This window comes from Castor canadensis, chromosome 14, assembly GCF_047511655.1.
Source record: "Castor canadensis chromosome 14, mCasCan1.hap1v2, whole genome shotgun sequence".
Lineage (NCBI taxonomy): Eukaryota > Metazoa > Chordata > Mammalia > Rodentia > Castoridae > Castor > Castor canadensis.
In genome coordinates, this window is record NC_133399.1 from 36,631,507 (window position 1) to 36,649,493 (window position 17,987).

Genomic DNA, 17,987 nt, shown 5'->3' on the forward strand with positions numbered 1-17,987 from the left:
TATAATACATATTATTTCTTAGATCTGGTTCACATAATTACTTACATGAGTATAAATCTAAGATGGGCAAACTATAAGATACAAGAAATATATTCAAATCAATAGCCCAAATGCCTATGAAAAAGGGAATATTTTGTGGACTATTAATCTACATGTGTATATCATACCCAAGCTCATTGACTCAGAAACCTTCCTTTGGTAAGAAATGAAATTTAAGTTCAACTTTATAGGATTGTAATTTATACTCAGTAAGTTACTGAATGATGTTGAGTTCTTATTACCGTGTAGTGATTTGAATCAGCTTTAACATGTATCCTTTTGGGTCATGACTTGCTCCTGTGATTGAAGATCACATTTGTCTCCATCAGTCAACATGTTTGCTTTGGTATATTACACTTTTCTATTTTTGTCATTGTCATTGGGAACTTTTGAATCTTAGCTGCATTATTTATTAAGTCTGTATTGTTCTTTTGGTGTCTGAACCAGTACAAAGAGAACCCATACCTAAAGTAATGATTTTGAAAATGAAGCAAATACATCTCTACCCTAAGTCTTTGTGAATGTATGATTTCCTTTGGATTGATTATATTCCCTTTTGTTTTTAGCGTGGGTTGAGAAAAGGCCTCATTTGAAGGTAATAACTTTTATATTATTACCTTGATAATTACTTGATTATTACTGCATGAATTAGAGAATGTGTATTAAATATCTTCTTTTAAAACCCATCCAGCCTACCATTGAGAGGAAAGAGTTTGCTATGAAAAGAGAAGTAGAAGTGATTGAAGTACAATCATCTGAATCAGGTAATTTTGCAGGACAAATTGCTCCAAAAATGAGTACATTCTTTATCCATTTTTCCCAAAGATGATAGAATAATTTGACATAACGTTGATGTCAATGTTAGCATACATGTTTCAAAACTTTAAGCATTTACAAGCAAAAGGATTTTTAAAAGTAAGTTCAACATTGATGCTTCTACTTTTTTGTTTCCACACCCTCAGTTTCTCAGTTTGGAGTCCCTTGTACTTATTAGGGATTTACACAGGATAACGATGAGTCTTGTCAGGTTTAGCGAAGGTTTAACAATGCTTATTGGAGAGCTGACTGCCTTGGTACATACTTATAGTCTCAGCTAATTGGAATAAGTAGCTTCTTGAGGAAAGAAGTTTCCTGATCCCAGAAGCTTTAAAGTAGACATATAGCCAGGTTTACTGCTCCAGAAATTAATTTTAGTGCCAGATGTGGTGGCTTATGCCTATCATCCTACTTGCTCAGGGGGTGGAGGTAGTAAAGATTTTGGTTCAGGGGGAAAAAAAACGAAGTAACCTAGGCCTGGTGGTTCATGCCTGTAATTCCAGGAATGATGGAGGCCAAAGTAGGAGAATCATGGTCCAAGGCTGGCCCAGTAAAAAGTGACAGATGCTATCTGAAAAATGACCTGAATACAAAAAAGGGCTGGAGGCATGATTAAGGTGGTAAAATAGTTGCCTAGCAAGTGAAAGGTCTGAGTTGAAACCTAGTACAAATAAATAAACAAATAAATTTTATTTATACCAAGTCACCAGTGCATACTTTAACTGCATATAAGCATGGAATGTCTTTATTATTCATTTTGATTTTTAGTACAATTTTTTTTCTCCTTTGCTTTCACTTTTTATTCTTTTCACTCTTCTGTCTGCTCTTTTTCCTTCCTTCCTTCCTTCCTTCTACCCATCCCCCTCCCTGTCATTCCTCCCTTTCTCTATCCCTTCCTCCCACTGTCTCCCTTTCTTTCTTTTCTTCCCTTCTTTCCTCCTCCCTCAATCCCTCCCTTGCTCTCCTTCCTTCTTTCTTTTATTTCCTTACTTCTTTATCTCTCTCTCTCTCGATCTAAACCATGATTTCTCCCAAGTGAAGTACACATACTACCACTGACATACTCCCCCATCTGTGCTCTTATTTCTTGATGATATCAGTAGAAACATGAACCATTACATATAAAGATATCTAAATGTATTCTCTCAACACTGCAGTTTTCAAGCTGAAAATCTACAAATAAACTCTAGCCACTGAAGTTTAGGGAAATTCCTTTCACCATTGGTCAGTAATTTTCAGCATATAGTACTCTAGTACCCCAAATTTGTATATTTTTTCTTTAATAAAAATGCATTGTACTGGGCACTGATCATTTTATATACTCCGTATTTCTGGAAGCATTCTCTCAGTTCAGGCCTAAGTCACCTTTAGTTTGTTCAATTGTTCCCTCCACATTTTGTGTGATTTGTCTTGAATGCAAATATGAACCACTGTTAAAATATTATTGTCCATGCATATAAATATTATACATAATGATTTGAAAATTGAATCTGCCTAACTTTTGTCCTTCCTCTTTTCTGCCCTTTTCTCTGGCACTACTAAACTTCTGGTGCTGCCTTCATCACCAACCACTCTGTTTTCAGAGACAGTGATTATTATTTAACCATAATAATATCTCTTAATATTTCTCTTCCTCTGCCTGATGAGAGGCCTTTCAGGCCCTTTATCTATATAGCCCCATAATGTAATGCTGCAGCACGTGTTAGAAATAGAAAAGTCACCATGTCACTTTTCATTTACCCTCTTCAAATCCCAGCACCCCTCCCTAGCGAGAACACAATGAATAATTGTTGAAAAATAGAGATTGCTTATACAAAGGTGTTATAAAATACTGTCACCTCGATTCCAGGAACAGAAGAGATAGACAATTAAAGAAATAAATTACAGTTCAAGAGATGAGAGTTTTAAAATGAATAAAGTATTCAGGTCGCCCCAAGGAAAACCAGGTCTGTCATCTAGACAAAGAGAGCCATACCCAAAGAAGACCTCACATAAGAAGCTAACCCAAAATGAAAAAACAAAACAAAAACAGGTCACAATACTATAAGAAAGCATTTCAGATATACAAAGCAAGGAGTTCTCAGCAAAATGTGTAAAATAGCAGTACTTTTGATGAGAAATGCTAAGTTGAATGTTAAAAGTTGAGATAAGGATAGCTATACAGGGCATTGACTCACATTGATTTCTTGTGTGTGGGTGTTACCTTCTAGGTTAATTCTTTTTGATCTAACCTTTTCTCTAGTTCCTGGTCCCCTTTTCCTTTTGGCCTCAGTTGCTTTTAAGGTATCTGCTTTAGTTTCTCTACGTTAAGGGCAACAAATGCTAGCTAAATTTTTAGGTGTCTTACCTATCCTCATCCCTTCCTTGTGTGCTCTCGCTTTTATCATGTGCTCAAAGTCCAATTCCATTGTTGTGTTTGCCCTTGATCTAATGTCCACATATGAGGGAGAACATACGATTTTTGGTCTTTTGGGCCAGGCTAACCTCACTCAGAATGATGTTCTCCAATTCCATCCATTTATCAGCGAATGATAATATTTCATTCTTCTTCATGGCTGCATAAAATTCCATTGTGTATAGATACCACATTTTCTTAATCCATTCGTCAGTGAGAATGATACACAATGATACCTTAGGTGTTAGTCTCATTATATATTCTCTTTTCTAATCAGCTATACTTCCCAGCAACTTTGGAATAGAGGCTTAGAGACAATACATCCTTGTTTTACAGAACACTCTTTCACAGAGAGTTCCTAGCAGAGTCTGGTACAAAGAGGAGGGTGAAGGGCTCGTGCTGCCCAAGGGACTATGAGAAACTGTGCATGACTTTGTGCATGGAACCTACTCCCCTTCCCTAGGGATTCTGAAAGGCAATGAATAAATAAAGACTATCTCTGAACAGTCAACACAAGTAAACAAAGAGGAAATGCCATGACTTATTTTAATTTATTTGCAAAAATCTTAAGTGGAAAAGAACATATATTATAGCCCTAGTGAAATCCCTCTTTAATTTGCTCTTTATTTATAATGTACAGATTAGAAAAGAACTTTAGGTATTTGATTCCTTTTGCTGAAAAACTACTCCCACTAGTGGGACTTGCATCTTGTTACATTTTCTACATGATATAAACACAGACTTTGATACATTATAATGTCTAATCTGATTCTTAATTAAATAAAATTAATTAAGTGCAAAAAAAAAGAATGTTAAAAGTTATTGCTTTTAAGGTAAAGATTAGGGTTCAGTGTGAATTTATTTTTTCTGTGGTTTTTCAACATTTTGTTTTTGTGGTTTTGGTCATTTTGTTGAGTGGATGAATTTATGGAAAGGTAATTTGAGATGCTTGTATATCTCCAATTTGATCACATGTAGATTCTGTTCAGGTGAACTAGTGAAGTTTTAAATAAGCCAAATATTTTTTAAAGAAGAAAATGTTCACCTAAAGATTAAGTGTAATTGAAATTCTTAACTGGAAAAATGGAAACACAATTTCTCTTATCAATAATTTATAAAAACCATCTCTCTATTGTTATAAAGAATTGTGTCTAATAATTCCTAGTAGTTATCTTAACTAAACATATTGAATTTTCAGAAGAGCTTGACTTAGAACTAGAATCAAAAGAAGAGCAAAAAAGGCATGCCGTCAGTGAATATAACCAGCCATTGGTATGTTTAATACTCAAATTTATTTTTTATTTCTCCATCAACACCAATAATGTTTTCTTTTGCTCAATAATGCATCAAAAGACAAATAAAATAACCTTTAGGACTACTATAAAGCCTCAGAAGTCATCATTACCATTTGACTTTAAAGGCATTTTTAGCTATCTATAAAACAGGATAGTCTTAGAATCTTCATGTTCAGAAAAATTTTAGCCTGTGATTTGTGGTCAAAAATCTGATGATTCTTTGTGCTGAATATACACAAACATCTTTGTTATAAAAATTAAGACCAAACCTGAGTCAAATATTTGAAATTAGGAACCATGCAACAGTGCAAGATGAATCCTGGATTCAGGTAGAAAGGTGATCGTTCTGAGGGGCTCCAGATTTGTGGTTTTATATTACCATTCTGCAGTGCTAAGGTTAAAGTTTTAATTCTTATTTGTGGTCTCCAGTTGACTGCAGTGTCTCCACTGAGGGACAGCATACGGTCATATAACCAACCTCACTGCCTATTAAGAGGATCCTGTTTCAAAATTATTATGGTACAAACAAGGTCTTTTTAATTTATCTTCATTTCAATAATAGTGACTAGAAAATATCATTAAACCTTTGTGCACTGTTTTTCAAGTACCTTAGGATTTAATAGGAGTGTAGATCCCACTGATAGCATCCATAGATGCATGACCCCATGTGCAAGGCCAATTTTGAGAAAACTGTCAATAGTCATACCCTTTAGGAATATAGTGACTGGTGCTTGGAGTCTTGCTGAAGGTATTTTAAGTGTTTTGATCTGAAAACCTTTTTTCAAGTTTCTAGCACAGAATAGGTAGCTAAGCAGTGACTATGCAAGATGCATGATTATAATGTAGAGTCAGGCAAAAACCAGTAGGCAGTAGATACTTCATGGTCACTACAATTGCTTCCTGTGAAGAAAACAGTGGGTGTATTGGGTAGAAAATAATGTGGAATCTTGTAGTTAGGAAGGGGATGGGGAGAGAGAGGAAAGTTTGAAATATTAGGACCACATTTTATGCTGATAGTTAATGTAGATGAATGGCACTAAGTAGATGTATAATTTGCAGTAGTGATATTTGGCATATCCTATGGGAAAATAATAATTGGTGCTCTCTTGAGGACATCTTAAGTGCCTTGACCTTGAGCAAGTTTCTGTTTCTGAGTATCCATTGTGGGATAGGCATGTGAACCTTGAATATTTTAGATGAAGGCTCATGCTGTAGTGACAGGACAGGAATACAAGTAAGCAGTAAAAACTTATCATCTTTTGACACATAAGACAATTTCTACTCTTTAAAGTATTCTAATTGATTGATGCTGTCTTATAGAAAGAGTAGAAATAAGAAATTGTTTTAATGTGTATTTGTTATAAGTGTCCCCTTAATGTTTTGGGGAAGGGAAGGTAGATTTAGGAATTCTGAAATTAATTCCCCATTGTAATATGGCCATCAGCTATGACTCCTTCTATGAGTGAGTTTCCTTTGGACTTCCATGGTTGGTTTACATATCCAGTGATCTCATGGTAAAAAGTAGACTTGATCTATTAAAAACTGCTGGTATTTGCATCCATCCTTTTTCTCATTTTCAAGTCCAATTTCCTTACATAATGAATTCACATAACTTCTAAAGGGTATTGAGAACATCTCTATGCAACTCATTATGTGAACTAATTCTAACAGAGTTTCTCTGAGCATCTTCCAAAGAGAGGTGTTGCTCATTTATCCGGGGATGCAGAACACAGAGAAGAAAATGTGACAAATAGACAATTGAAAGGTAAGAAATATATAAATTACTTTAAAAAACTTACTTCACAGTTTATTTAGAACAGGAACTCTTAACTCATTCTGAAATCCAAAGAAATGTAATATAGAGTTAAGAAAAAGAGAGGAAAGAGGTTGCTGAGTTGTACAGTGATTGATGTTAGCAACAGGTTAAATTGAGGATGTCACTAAGAGATTTACGTTATGAGTTGTAATTCAACTTACCCAAACCTCATTGGTATATTAGGAAACAAGGCACAGAAGAGGTGAACTGGGACTGAAGTCTAAGAAAGGAACAGCTTTGAGGGAGTAAATCAGGAAAATGAAGCAGAAGTATATGTTATTTGGTAGAAAAATAAATTCCTGGGAAAGGAAGGACAAGTTTTGACAATTTGGGGAATAATATAAATTAACCCTCTAGAAACAAGAGTTGTCCTAGAGGTAGAACAAAATGTTACTCATCTTTTTGATTTCCTCATTGTTGGGAAGGGATTAAGGAATGAAGCATGTAATCATTCAGTGCCATATTTTAAGAGACAAAAATAAACCTATATGGCCAAACATACCTTCACATGAAGTAATGTTTCATGAAGTGTAGAGAGACCAGAAAAGATAAGACTTGATCAAAATTCATTAGAAATTTGTGAGTTTTGTTGTTTCATTATGGATGACGTGATAGAGGAAATACAGACAAGAATCCAAAAATAAAAAAGTTGTACTAAAAGACATTTGAAGTGTAGTCTGTCTTCAGCAGAGATTCTTGAGTGCCAATGAACCACCTGTTGAGAATCAAGTTAAAATGGACCTTCCAATTTATAATCTGTGGGATTATTTATGCGTGGTTAATACATTCACAGGTCATGCAGACGTCAGTGATCCTCCAAACATGCTCTGAGCAGGGAGGGTATGCATTTCATTTTTCTTTCCCTTAAAGAAATGTCATCCAGTGGAAAGGGTCCTGGTGGCATAACCAGAGATTACTGTGGAGAAAGAAGGTGTCAAACTTGAAGCTCAGTGGTGAAATTCTGAGTTTGTTGCCAGGACAATTGAGTGAGCTCATGTCAGATGGCTTCGGTAGCTTATCATTCACAGCAAAGAGTAGATAATTGTTGCCCTTAAGATGACTGAAAGCAAGAGAGAGTTCTGAAAGTGGGGTTGATTATTCACTTATTTCTATGCTCCTTTGATTCAGGAATCAAAGATGTTTTGTGTTTTAAAATGGGATTTATTCTGAAACAGGAAGAATTAGCTATCCTTGAAACATAGTTAATGTTTCAATCAGATATCCTTTTCATACAAATCTTTGAGATTTTCATGAAAGAGAATGGCAATGTGAATTTGGAAAGACAAGCCATTAGAGGGGCCATTGCTTGACTATTATCCTTGTAAGTTTTAGTATTACCTTGATTTGAAGTGAATTAGCCTGTTTATATCTAGTAATTATGTAATGTATCATCTTATGTTGTGTTTTGGTCACCATATTCCAATTACCAAATACTTTTAACACTTTATTTCCTAGAAGTAGTTCATGTGCTTTCACACAATAAGGGCTCAAAAATTTAAGATGAGTAAACTAGAGGAAAAAAGACATGCAATTGTGGCAGTAGACCACATGTGTATGGAAGAAAAAAGAAAATTGTCATTACTACCACACATTTCTTTGATAAGAAATTAGACATTTATCTGAATAGTTCTGGTACTCTTATACCTCCAATGTCACAGGACACATTGAAGAACAAGGAACTGTGACACATTACTGTAGTAGAATGGTATAAGTGTTCTGACGGGTTTCATTAAAGGCATATGCTGTTGCACTCTACCATGAGCTTTAAGGGTTGAAATAGGATTTTTCTTCTGATTTGAAATTGTACTTGTCTGCATCAATCATAATGATCACATTGGTGTGTGTGCTTTGTTATGTTTCAGTAACATGCACTTGAGACATGTTCCTATGTTGAAAACTTTAAGGTGAAATTAAAGACCTATTCATAATTTTCTTCAGCATATTCAAGACTCATTACTGTCATTATGAGAAAATAATGCAAAACATATAAAACAAACGTTTTCTAAAGCCAAAAGTAAATAATTATTTACAAAGCTAACCACGAGAATGAGTTTTCATAGTACTGATGCATGAGTGTATGGTTGCCTTTGTCCTAATTACATATAAATGACTACATGTCTCTTGTCTTTCTAGAACCTCCTAGGATGTATCCTACCAGGAAGGTAATAACATTAACATTTTATCTTGGATTATTAACTCAGTGTTGTATGAAATATTTAATTCTAAAATATCTTCTTTCAAAACTAATCCAGGATATTGTTGAAAAGAAAGATCTTGTCCAACTTAAGGCATTATCATGGAATGATGTAGGAATATTCCAATCAGGTAAATTTTGCACTGTACAGTACTGTGAAGATGATCCCACTAAAATATTTGAAAGGCTCAAAGACTTCTCATTACTAACTGATTCTATACTAAAATGAGATGAATGGTGCAAATATCAATGTTGGCATTCATATTTAAAAATCATTTTATAGATTTATGATGAGTTTTTAAAACATTAGCTTTAAGTGACTTGATTCTAATTTATGTCTTATTGCACCATGGCCCCCAGCTTGAACTCCCTGTGCATTTTAGCAATTACAAGAGGACAATCATGAAAATCTAATGCATCTTCAGTGTCAAAAAATGCTTATTGGAGAACTGCACCCCAAGGAACATGCCTGGATCCTCTGTTACAAACGAGGTGGAGGCAAGAGGCTCCCTTGAGTCTAGAAGTTTGAGGCCACCTTTAGCAACATACACAGATGTTGCAATTACAAACCGAAAACAATTTTCCATTTATATTGTCCTTAGACTAACAACCCCTAGATTACCTGCATTTTAGGTGTGTTATAATTACGTAGTTGTTTAACCAGGGACCATGATAGTCATGAAATCCAATCTTGCATAAAAACACATTTTCATGCTTAGTGAAGCTATTCTCTCTATTGGTATAAGGACTATCATTTTATTTAACTGCTGTTAGGTTATTTTAATGAGACATTTTGATTTCTCACCAGAACCATACACAGCAATGACACCAGTGGAAGAGGTAGAACGGTGTGATGGCAGTGATACAAACTTGCAAATGGTATGTTCAATAACTATATTTTTAACATCTCCTCATATATTTTATCACTTGTTAAGTAGAGTAGCATAAGCCAAATCACATTACCTGTCAGACTTCCTTAAAGAACCAATAGGTATAATTAACACTTAATTTAATATCACATTAACTTTGCATGAAACGTAGGACTTTCCTTGCATGTTCATTATGTTATACTTAATGTGATCCTTGGGCATGTGACCAAAACAGTTTGAATAGTATTTGTGTTTCTGTTAATATAACCACCTTGCATGATAAAAGCTTAAGACCAAATTTTACTCTTTTGAATAAGCAGTTGAAATTCACAACCACGTATGTGTGATATCTATGAGATTTGTGGAAAAGGGTCATTATTTTGAGTGGCTCTAAACTTGTGGTTTCATATTACCAGACCATACTGCCAAGATAAATGTGTATGGCATTTGTGTGGTGTTGAGTTACATTCAGTGTCTAGGCAGAGGGAGATATTAGAGTCGTATAACAAAGCACACAGTCCAGAAAGAAGATGATACCTTCCAGGCTGTGGCCCTAGGTAATAGCCTAAAAGCAGTCACTTTCTAATGTCTCATTTAAATGAAGAAAATCAGAAAGTATTTTGAAAAAAGGTTATTAAAATTCATGCATTTAACTCACAATATAATAGGGGCACACCTCCTTTGATAATATGCATATGTAAGTGAGATTATATAGGTTACTATTTTGGAGACAATCATTAACACAGATATCCTACAAGTATGTACTCATTGGTGCATGGCCTTGCACAGGTTATTTTGAGTATTTTGACAAAGATTAAATTTCTGGTTTTGACCATCTACCATGAGATATGCAGTTAAACAGTGAATATCCAGGATTGATGCTTATGCTTTAGTGATAGGAGAGATAAACAAATGAGCAACAAACACGTAATAGTCACTTGAACTGCTTCCCAGGAGAAAATTTTGTAGTTAGGATGTGGATGCTGTGGGTAGGCAATTTTGTACTCAGACAAGGGTTTCCAGAGTGTGATATACAGACAGCCAACTAAAGGATGTGGAACAGTCAGGCAAGGGAAAGTCAATGCTGAGGACATTCTCCACAGATAGCACAGGGTTCCCATCTTTTCATAATTTTAACATTAAAATTACAGAATGACCAGGAAGAAGGGAAAGAGAAAAGAGTCACCATGTGCTTCTTAATTATTCTATAACACAGACATGAAAACGTGCAAAGAAGAGCCTGGCACATTTCAGACACTTAAAAGTGAATGTTCATAAGCTTCCCATCTTCATAATGTCAGCTGCATTTTTCTTCCATTTCTCTCCTATTTGGGATGAAGTTGCATTTACTTGGATAATTCCTTTGTCTTATTTAAATATATCTTAATTTAATTATTTCCTTACTATGCTTAATCATTTAATTAAATCATTTTCCTATCAATAAAAGGTTTACTGAAAATATATGGGTTTATCAGCCCTTGTGTTACTAATGGGGCAGTTTCCATTTCATAGTATGAAATCTCTCATTATGCCATGTATCATCTTTTGAAAAACAAAATGATGTTTGTCATGGAATATTCAAGATGCTTAATGCTGAATTATAGCAAGTGTCTATTAAGAGTTTGTTCAAATATGTATTTCTACAAATTATTTTTGTGAGCACAGTAAAGTAGATTTATGTATTTTGATTGAAATTCATTGATGAAAAGTATTACCTGGATATGTTCCTGTCTATGCATAAGTTCAGCTGATGACCATGATTGATTTACATGTAGAGGCCAGATGTTAAAAGGTACCCTTGACCTTTTGAAACTATTCCATGAATTAGGGTTGGGGGGATAAAAAGAATGGTGTAGGGGAAATTCAACTATGATATAATGTAAGCATTTTTGCAAAGGTCACAAAGTACTCCCAGCACAACAATGATTTTGAAATGATAGATCATATTTAAGTCACTGAAAGAGGTACCTTTGATAGAAGATATATGAGGTTCTGTATTCAGAAGCTCAGGGTTTCAATACATGCTTTTTAAGTTTTCAAGCCAAATCCCTTCCAAAATAGGACATTCAGATAACTAAATAGAAAGCAATCAAGACACCTTTACAAACTCCCTATTTATGATACTATTAACAGGGTGTCTCTGAGCATCTTCGAAGAAAAGGTGCTGCCTGCTTATTTGGGGAAGAAATTCAAAGAGGACAATCTGTGTCAAATGAACAAATGCGAGGTAAGAAGTTCATCACATTTTAAATAGTCATCCCACAGAGTGTTTAATTATAGCATGATGATCCATATGTTGACAGGTGAATTCTTATATTCAAAGAAAACTATCTATTAATTGTAATAGGAAATTTAAAGTGTCTGTTAAGACATTCCCTCATTTTCCTATTAAGAAAAAACATTATTTAAGGCTTAACAAATTGTATATGTGATCAAATTTCAGCAACATGTTAAATTAAGAGTGTCCCTAAAGGAGTCCCATTATGAGTTATAATTCAAGTTATTCTAACATCCTAGGAGAAGTAAGGAACAAGGTACAGGAGAGGTGAAATGTGAATGACGATAAAGAAAGTTGCACAATCAAGTGTTTATATCAGGGAAAAAGGCAATGTGCATACTGTAGATGGTCCAACAAAGAAATTCTTTGTGGGAGGATGATAAATTAATTTTGTAGAACCAAGAGTTGTTCTGGAAGTAGGACCACTCTTCTTGCCTTCCTTATTCTTGTGAAAGCACTAACAATTGTAGTATCTAAACATTCTGAGACATTCTGAAAACCAAACCAAACATAAACCATATACATATGCATATAAGTTGCTATTCCATGAAGTGTATCTAGCTTACATCATAGGATCATGCAGTCCAAAATTAGAGAATTCAGTCAAATCTTTTCACTAATTACATTTGCTCATGAGATTATTTATATTGAGATCATGAAAGCTAAGGCCAAATAAAAGTAAAGTACAGTTATGATTAAAGAATGTGGATGCGTGTCCTGTGTTGAACAGAGATTCTCCAACTTTGCTGTACCACTTGTTGATGACCATGTTTCAGTACACATTCTAGGTGTGTGATGCTGCTGGACCTCACACCAGGCCCTGAAAAGCAAGGCTATTGACTTCTCTTGAAAGAAATATTATCCAATAAAGTAGCACAGGAGGAAAACAGTTTTAATTTCTCTCTGGGCCTCTTTGTAGCCTACCTATCAGGCTTCAAAGATTCTTGGTTTTCATTAGTGATAGTTATTTAGATGAGATTTATGTCATACAGAGCATTAGCTGGTAGCTGATTTTTGTAAGAAACACCACAATCAAAATCAATGTGAATTCAGAAAGAAAATACATTAGGAGTGCATTGTTTGAATATAAACAATGTGACTTTTGTACTAACTATTGACTTGATTTGACACTAATGTTGTGCTTAATAACTATTAATATCTGTGAAAATCATTTTCTTTTTACTTTCATGGCAGTATTCCCATATCAAATTTTTGAATGCATTATTTCCTAATGTGTTTCATACAGATTTTTCTATTTGCATGTCTTATTACTCTGAGTTCCCCAGTGTAGGGTCCTTGTACATGTTACAGATTACCTGAGGATAAATCATGTATTTCCAGTGCACTCCAAATCTTATTGGACGCTTGGACTCCAAGGCCATTACCTATCATTTTGGCAACAAAAATGTTGCAGGCCAGAGGAACCTTTGAGCCCAGAATTTTGGGACCATATTTAGCAACACATTCAGATACTGCAATTAAAAATTGCAAAACAAATGTGTATTTTTATTCTTCTTGAACAAACATCTGAATTATCTGCTTCTTATGGGTGCATTAATTAATGGATTTATTAATTTAGTAATCTCATGAAATCAAATCTCTTATAATAAGTATGCATTTTTTATCCTCACTTTGATTCTATTCCAATAAAGACTGTCATTTCATTGGACTATTGTTAGTTTACTTTAATGCTACCTATGGGTTTCTCCACAGAACCATATGCAATAGAGACTACAGATGAAGATCAAGAAAGTAGTGAGGTCAGTGATGAAAAACCTGTGAATAGCATATGCGGTATTTCAATTCTAACCTCTCCTTTAATAGTCTTTTATTTAAGGGGTATACAATTTTAAGTTATATTAACTTGGTTAGTCACTAAGAACATTATTACCATGTAATGTAATAGAATCTGTGGATTTGTGGCTGAAATATTCTGAACATTCTTTGTGCTGCTCTTTGTATAAATACATTACAAGAGAAAAAATTAAGACCAAGTTTGAGTCTTATATCTAAGAGTTGGCAATCAACAACCACTTATCATTGATGGCCCCTGGATTCTCATTTAAGGGTAAACAGTCAGAATGTCTCCTAATTTGTGGTTCCAAATTACTACACAGTCGTTACAAAGTAAGGGTATAGAGCTTGTGTGTGGTGTCAAGTTGCCTTCAGTGTCCAGTCTGAATTGCTGAATAGGGTTATGTAATAAAACACAATGCTTAGTCAGAGAATGATAACTTCACAGATGAGGACTTTGGTGTTATGGTAGAAGGAAAAACTTTCTTATTATAAGTCCAATGAAAGAATTCAGTAAATATAAGGAAAACTGTTAGTCACTGTATTTCATATAACATAGTTTATATTAGGAGTTGACATCCTGCAGTTGTTCCATAAATGAATAGCCTAATATAATTTACTAATTTGGAAACAGATATTAATAGGTCAATCCTATATGTGTATAGTAATTGTTACATGTGGACTTCATTCTGTTTGAAGTATTTTAACTTTGAATAACTATTTGAATTGGAATATGTACTAGGGATAGTTAAGTAGTTAATGAACAGGATGCATGCTAAAGCTGTAGTAACAGGAGAGAAACACAAGCTAGCAGCAAACCATTATCAGTCACTGGAACTGCTTCCTATGAGAAAACAGTGGTACTTGGGGTAGATAAGAATGTCAGTTTTACAGTTAGGATGGGGATGTTGTGGGGACTGGAATTCTGTATTCTAAGTACGGTTTCCTGAGTGAGACAATTAAGCAGTCAACTAAAAGTTGAGAGGTTGTCAACCAAGTGAAAATCTAGGATGGGAACACTCTCCATAGGCTGCACAGAGGGCCCTTCTGCTCATCATTCTACCCTAGAAGTCACCTAGTGACCAGAAAGCAAGAAAAGAGATAACAATCACCACACTCATCACTTTTGTTATATTGCCTGGAAAAGAAAATATAACTCCCCAGTCCATGCCAGACACTTGAAAATGTTCTTTGTTTTCCTTATTGCTAAAGCTATCTATTTTATTACATTTCTCTCCTACTTCAGAAAGAGTTGCATATTGTATTGAAATTTTCCATGGAATTATTTATGCTTAATTAAAAAATTTCCACAGCACTTTGTCATTTTATTTTATGATTTGCCTATCAGTAGTAATTTAAACCATAATATTTAGGATCATGAATCCTTGTGAAATTTATGTAGTTCCTTGTGAAATTTCATGTTCTGTTTATAGTCCAGATGGTTAATTCTGAATTATAGCAAGTTTCAACACAAGTCTTCGTTCAAATATATGTTTTTTTTTACAATAGGCGCTTAATATTCTGGGAATTGCAATGTACATTTATATGGACTGAACTAAATTCAGTGTTGAGAAATACGCCCCAGCTATGATTATATCTGTGTAAATTTCATCTGTGTTACCATGGTTGGTTTACACGGTTGGTAGTCTCTTGATGTCAAAAGGTAGACTTGATCTAGTGAACATGTCTGAGTTATTTTATTTAAAACTTTGGCTTTCAACAACCCGTGCTTCCCTTACTTTCAAATCTAATTACTTCTGAAATAGGAATTTCAGACATTTAATGAAAAAGTGATCACAACTATTTTACAAACCTTGTTATTTCACTAATGTTAACAGAGCATCTCTGAGCACTTTCCCAAGAAGGGTGTTGCTCATTTATCTGTGGAAGATGATCAAAGAGAAGAAACTGTAGCAAGTAGACAAGTGCAAGGTGAGAAATGTATTTTATTTTAGATAGTCATTTCTCAGGGTGTTTATTTGTAACATGATGATATGTATTTTGACTGGTATGTACAAATTTCAAAAAGATGTGATTTGTTAAAAGACCTATTGTATTTCCTGTTTTTCTCCTACTGAAGAAGAGAAGTCAAAAGTTAGCAAGTTGAACATGTGATCAGGATTCAGCAATAGGTTAAATTGAATGTGTCACTAATCAGATCCATTATGAGTTATAGTTCAGCTTAGTATAATACCATTAGGTCCAAAAGGTGCACATATCTTAATGGTCAAAATGCTAATGATCATCTTAACTGTTTGGAAAAATGGTAGTGATTGACTTGTTCCATATAGGGTTATTACAAGCTTAAATTTATCATAAAAGCAAATATTTGCAAAACACAATAAAATGAGATACAGTAAAACAAGGTGTGTCTGCGTACCTGATGCTGGTTGTGGAATAAGTGTCTTCCAGAAGTAAGTTCTCTGTATTAACTGCCCTCTTTGAAGAAGATATTTTTCAGAATTAAGTAGCTAATTTTGACTGAGTTCTACTCAGTATCAAACAACTACCATGTGCTTCATGTGGACTGTCTTCATATCTATTAGCATGGTTTTAATTTAGATGGGGGAATTATCAACATTTATCAGTGATATAGAGAAATCAGACTCCTTTGTCAGAGATGCAGTTTTAAAAGCTATTTTGTTGTATGGATTTTCTTTTGTTCTTCTGAAAGTATTTTCTTTTAGCTACATTAATATCATATCAGGGATGCACTGAGAGAACTCCTTAGCTGCATACAATGTACTGTGAACAAGTTCACCACCTCTATTATGTTCCCTTAATACCCCCTGTCCCATTCCCTTTATTCAAACAGTTTTTGATGGGTTGCTTTCTGCTACTTTACATATGTAAGTAACATACTTCATCCCCTTCATACCACAGCACCCTCACCTCTCCCCCTTCCCTCTCTTCCACCGCCTTCAGACAGTCTCCCTTTATCCTCAGGTTATGTTATCATTATTACAGCTAACTATTATTATCATGTGTTTATTATTGTCATTATTATCTGCATCATCTTATGTCTAGCTATCACACATGACTGAAAATGTGCTGTCTTTTTGAACTTAATTAATCTCATTCAGCATGATAATCTCCCATTCCATCTGTTTTCTTGCAAGTGACATAATATCATTATTCTTTGTAGAAGAATAATATTCAATTGTGTAATGTTCCACATTTTCTTTATCCATTTGTCAGTTGATGAACACCTAGGGCGATTCCACCATTTGGCTATTATGAACAGTGCTGCTATAAGTACAGGTTTGCAGGTATCTGTTTGGGATGTTGATTTGCACTCCTTTGAAAATATGCCCAGGTGTGGTATGGGAAGGTCATAATGTAGGAATCACACTGATTTCTACAGTGGATTTATTAATTTACTTTTCTATGGAGAGTGTACCAGGGTTCCTTTTCCAGCATCCTGGCCAGCAATTGTTATTGCTTGTTTTCTTTCTTTTTAAAAATTAATTTGATTAATTAAATTTTACTGTTGTACTGGAGGTACATTGAAATTTATACAAGTTTTTATAATATATGCTTGTTGAATTTACCACGTCCATCATTCTCCTTTCTGCCCCACCCCAGTCCTGCAATAGATTCAACAGGTCTCATTTTTCCATTTCCATATACATATAAGCAATATTTGCACCATACTCACCCTCATACACCCTCTCCTCACATCCCCTCTCCCACTGGTAGCAACCTACCATTCAGGACCTGTTCTGCCCTCTGGTTGTCTGTCTTAGTAAAAAAAAGTAATTTTTAATTTAAGATAGTGATTTATTGGTTTCCTGGTGACATTTCCATGTCTACATGTATTATAAGCCACATTGGTTCATCCCCTCTATATTTCTCCTTTTGCCTTCGTCCACTTCTTATGGCGATTTCAACAGATTTAAAAATTCTATGTTCATTCTTGTATAGAAAGTACATCAACCATATTCATCTTCCTAACTTCCTTCTTTTACCCTATGTGAACTCCCTTAGTGTGACCTTTTTTTTTTTAAAAACATTGCTTGTATTTGTATTAGGTCTAAATTCCACACATGAAGGAAAATATGTGGCCTTTGGCTTTCTGAACCTGGCTAACTTAAGATAATGGTCTCCACTTTCATCCATTTACTTGCAAATGACAACATTTCATTCATTTTCATACCTGAATAAAATTCCATTGTACATAAATAGCATATTTTCTTAATCCATTCATCAGTAGTGGAGCATCTTGGTCTACTTCCATAGCATAGCTACTGTGAGTAATGCTGCAGTAAACATGGGTGTGCAGATGCCTTTACAATAACCTGACCTGCATTCCTTCAGGTATATCCCCAGGAGTGGTATTGCTGGATCACATGGCAGTTCTAATCTGACTATCCTGAAATAGAATCTCAGTGTCATTTTGATTTATGGTTCCAGTATGGCTATAGATGGTGGTATTTCTTCATGGATTCATTAGCCATTTGTACTAGTTCTGAGAACTGTCCGTTTAATTCA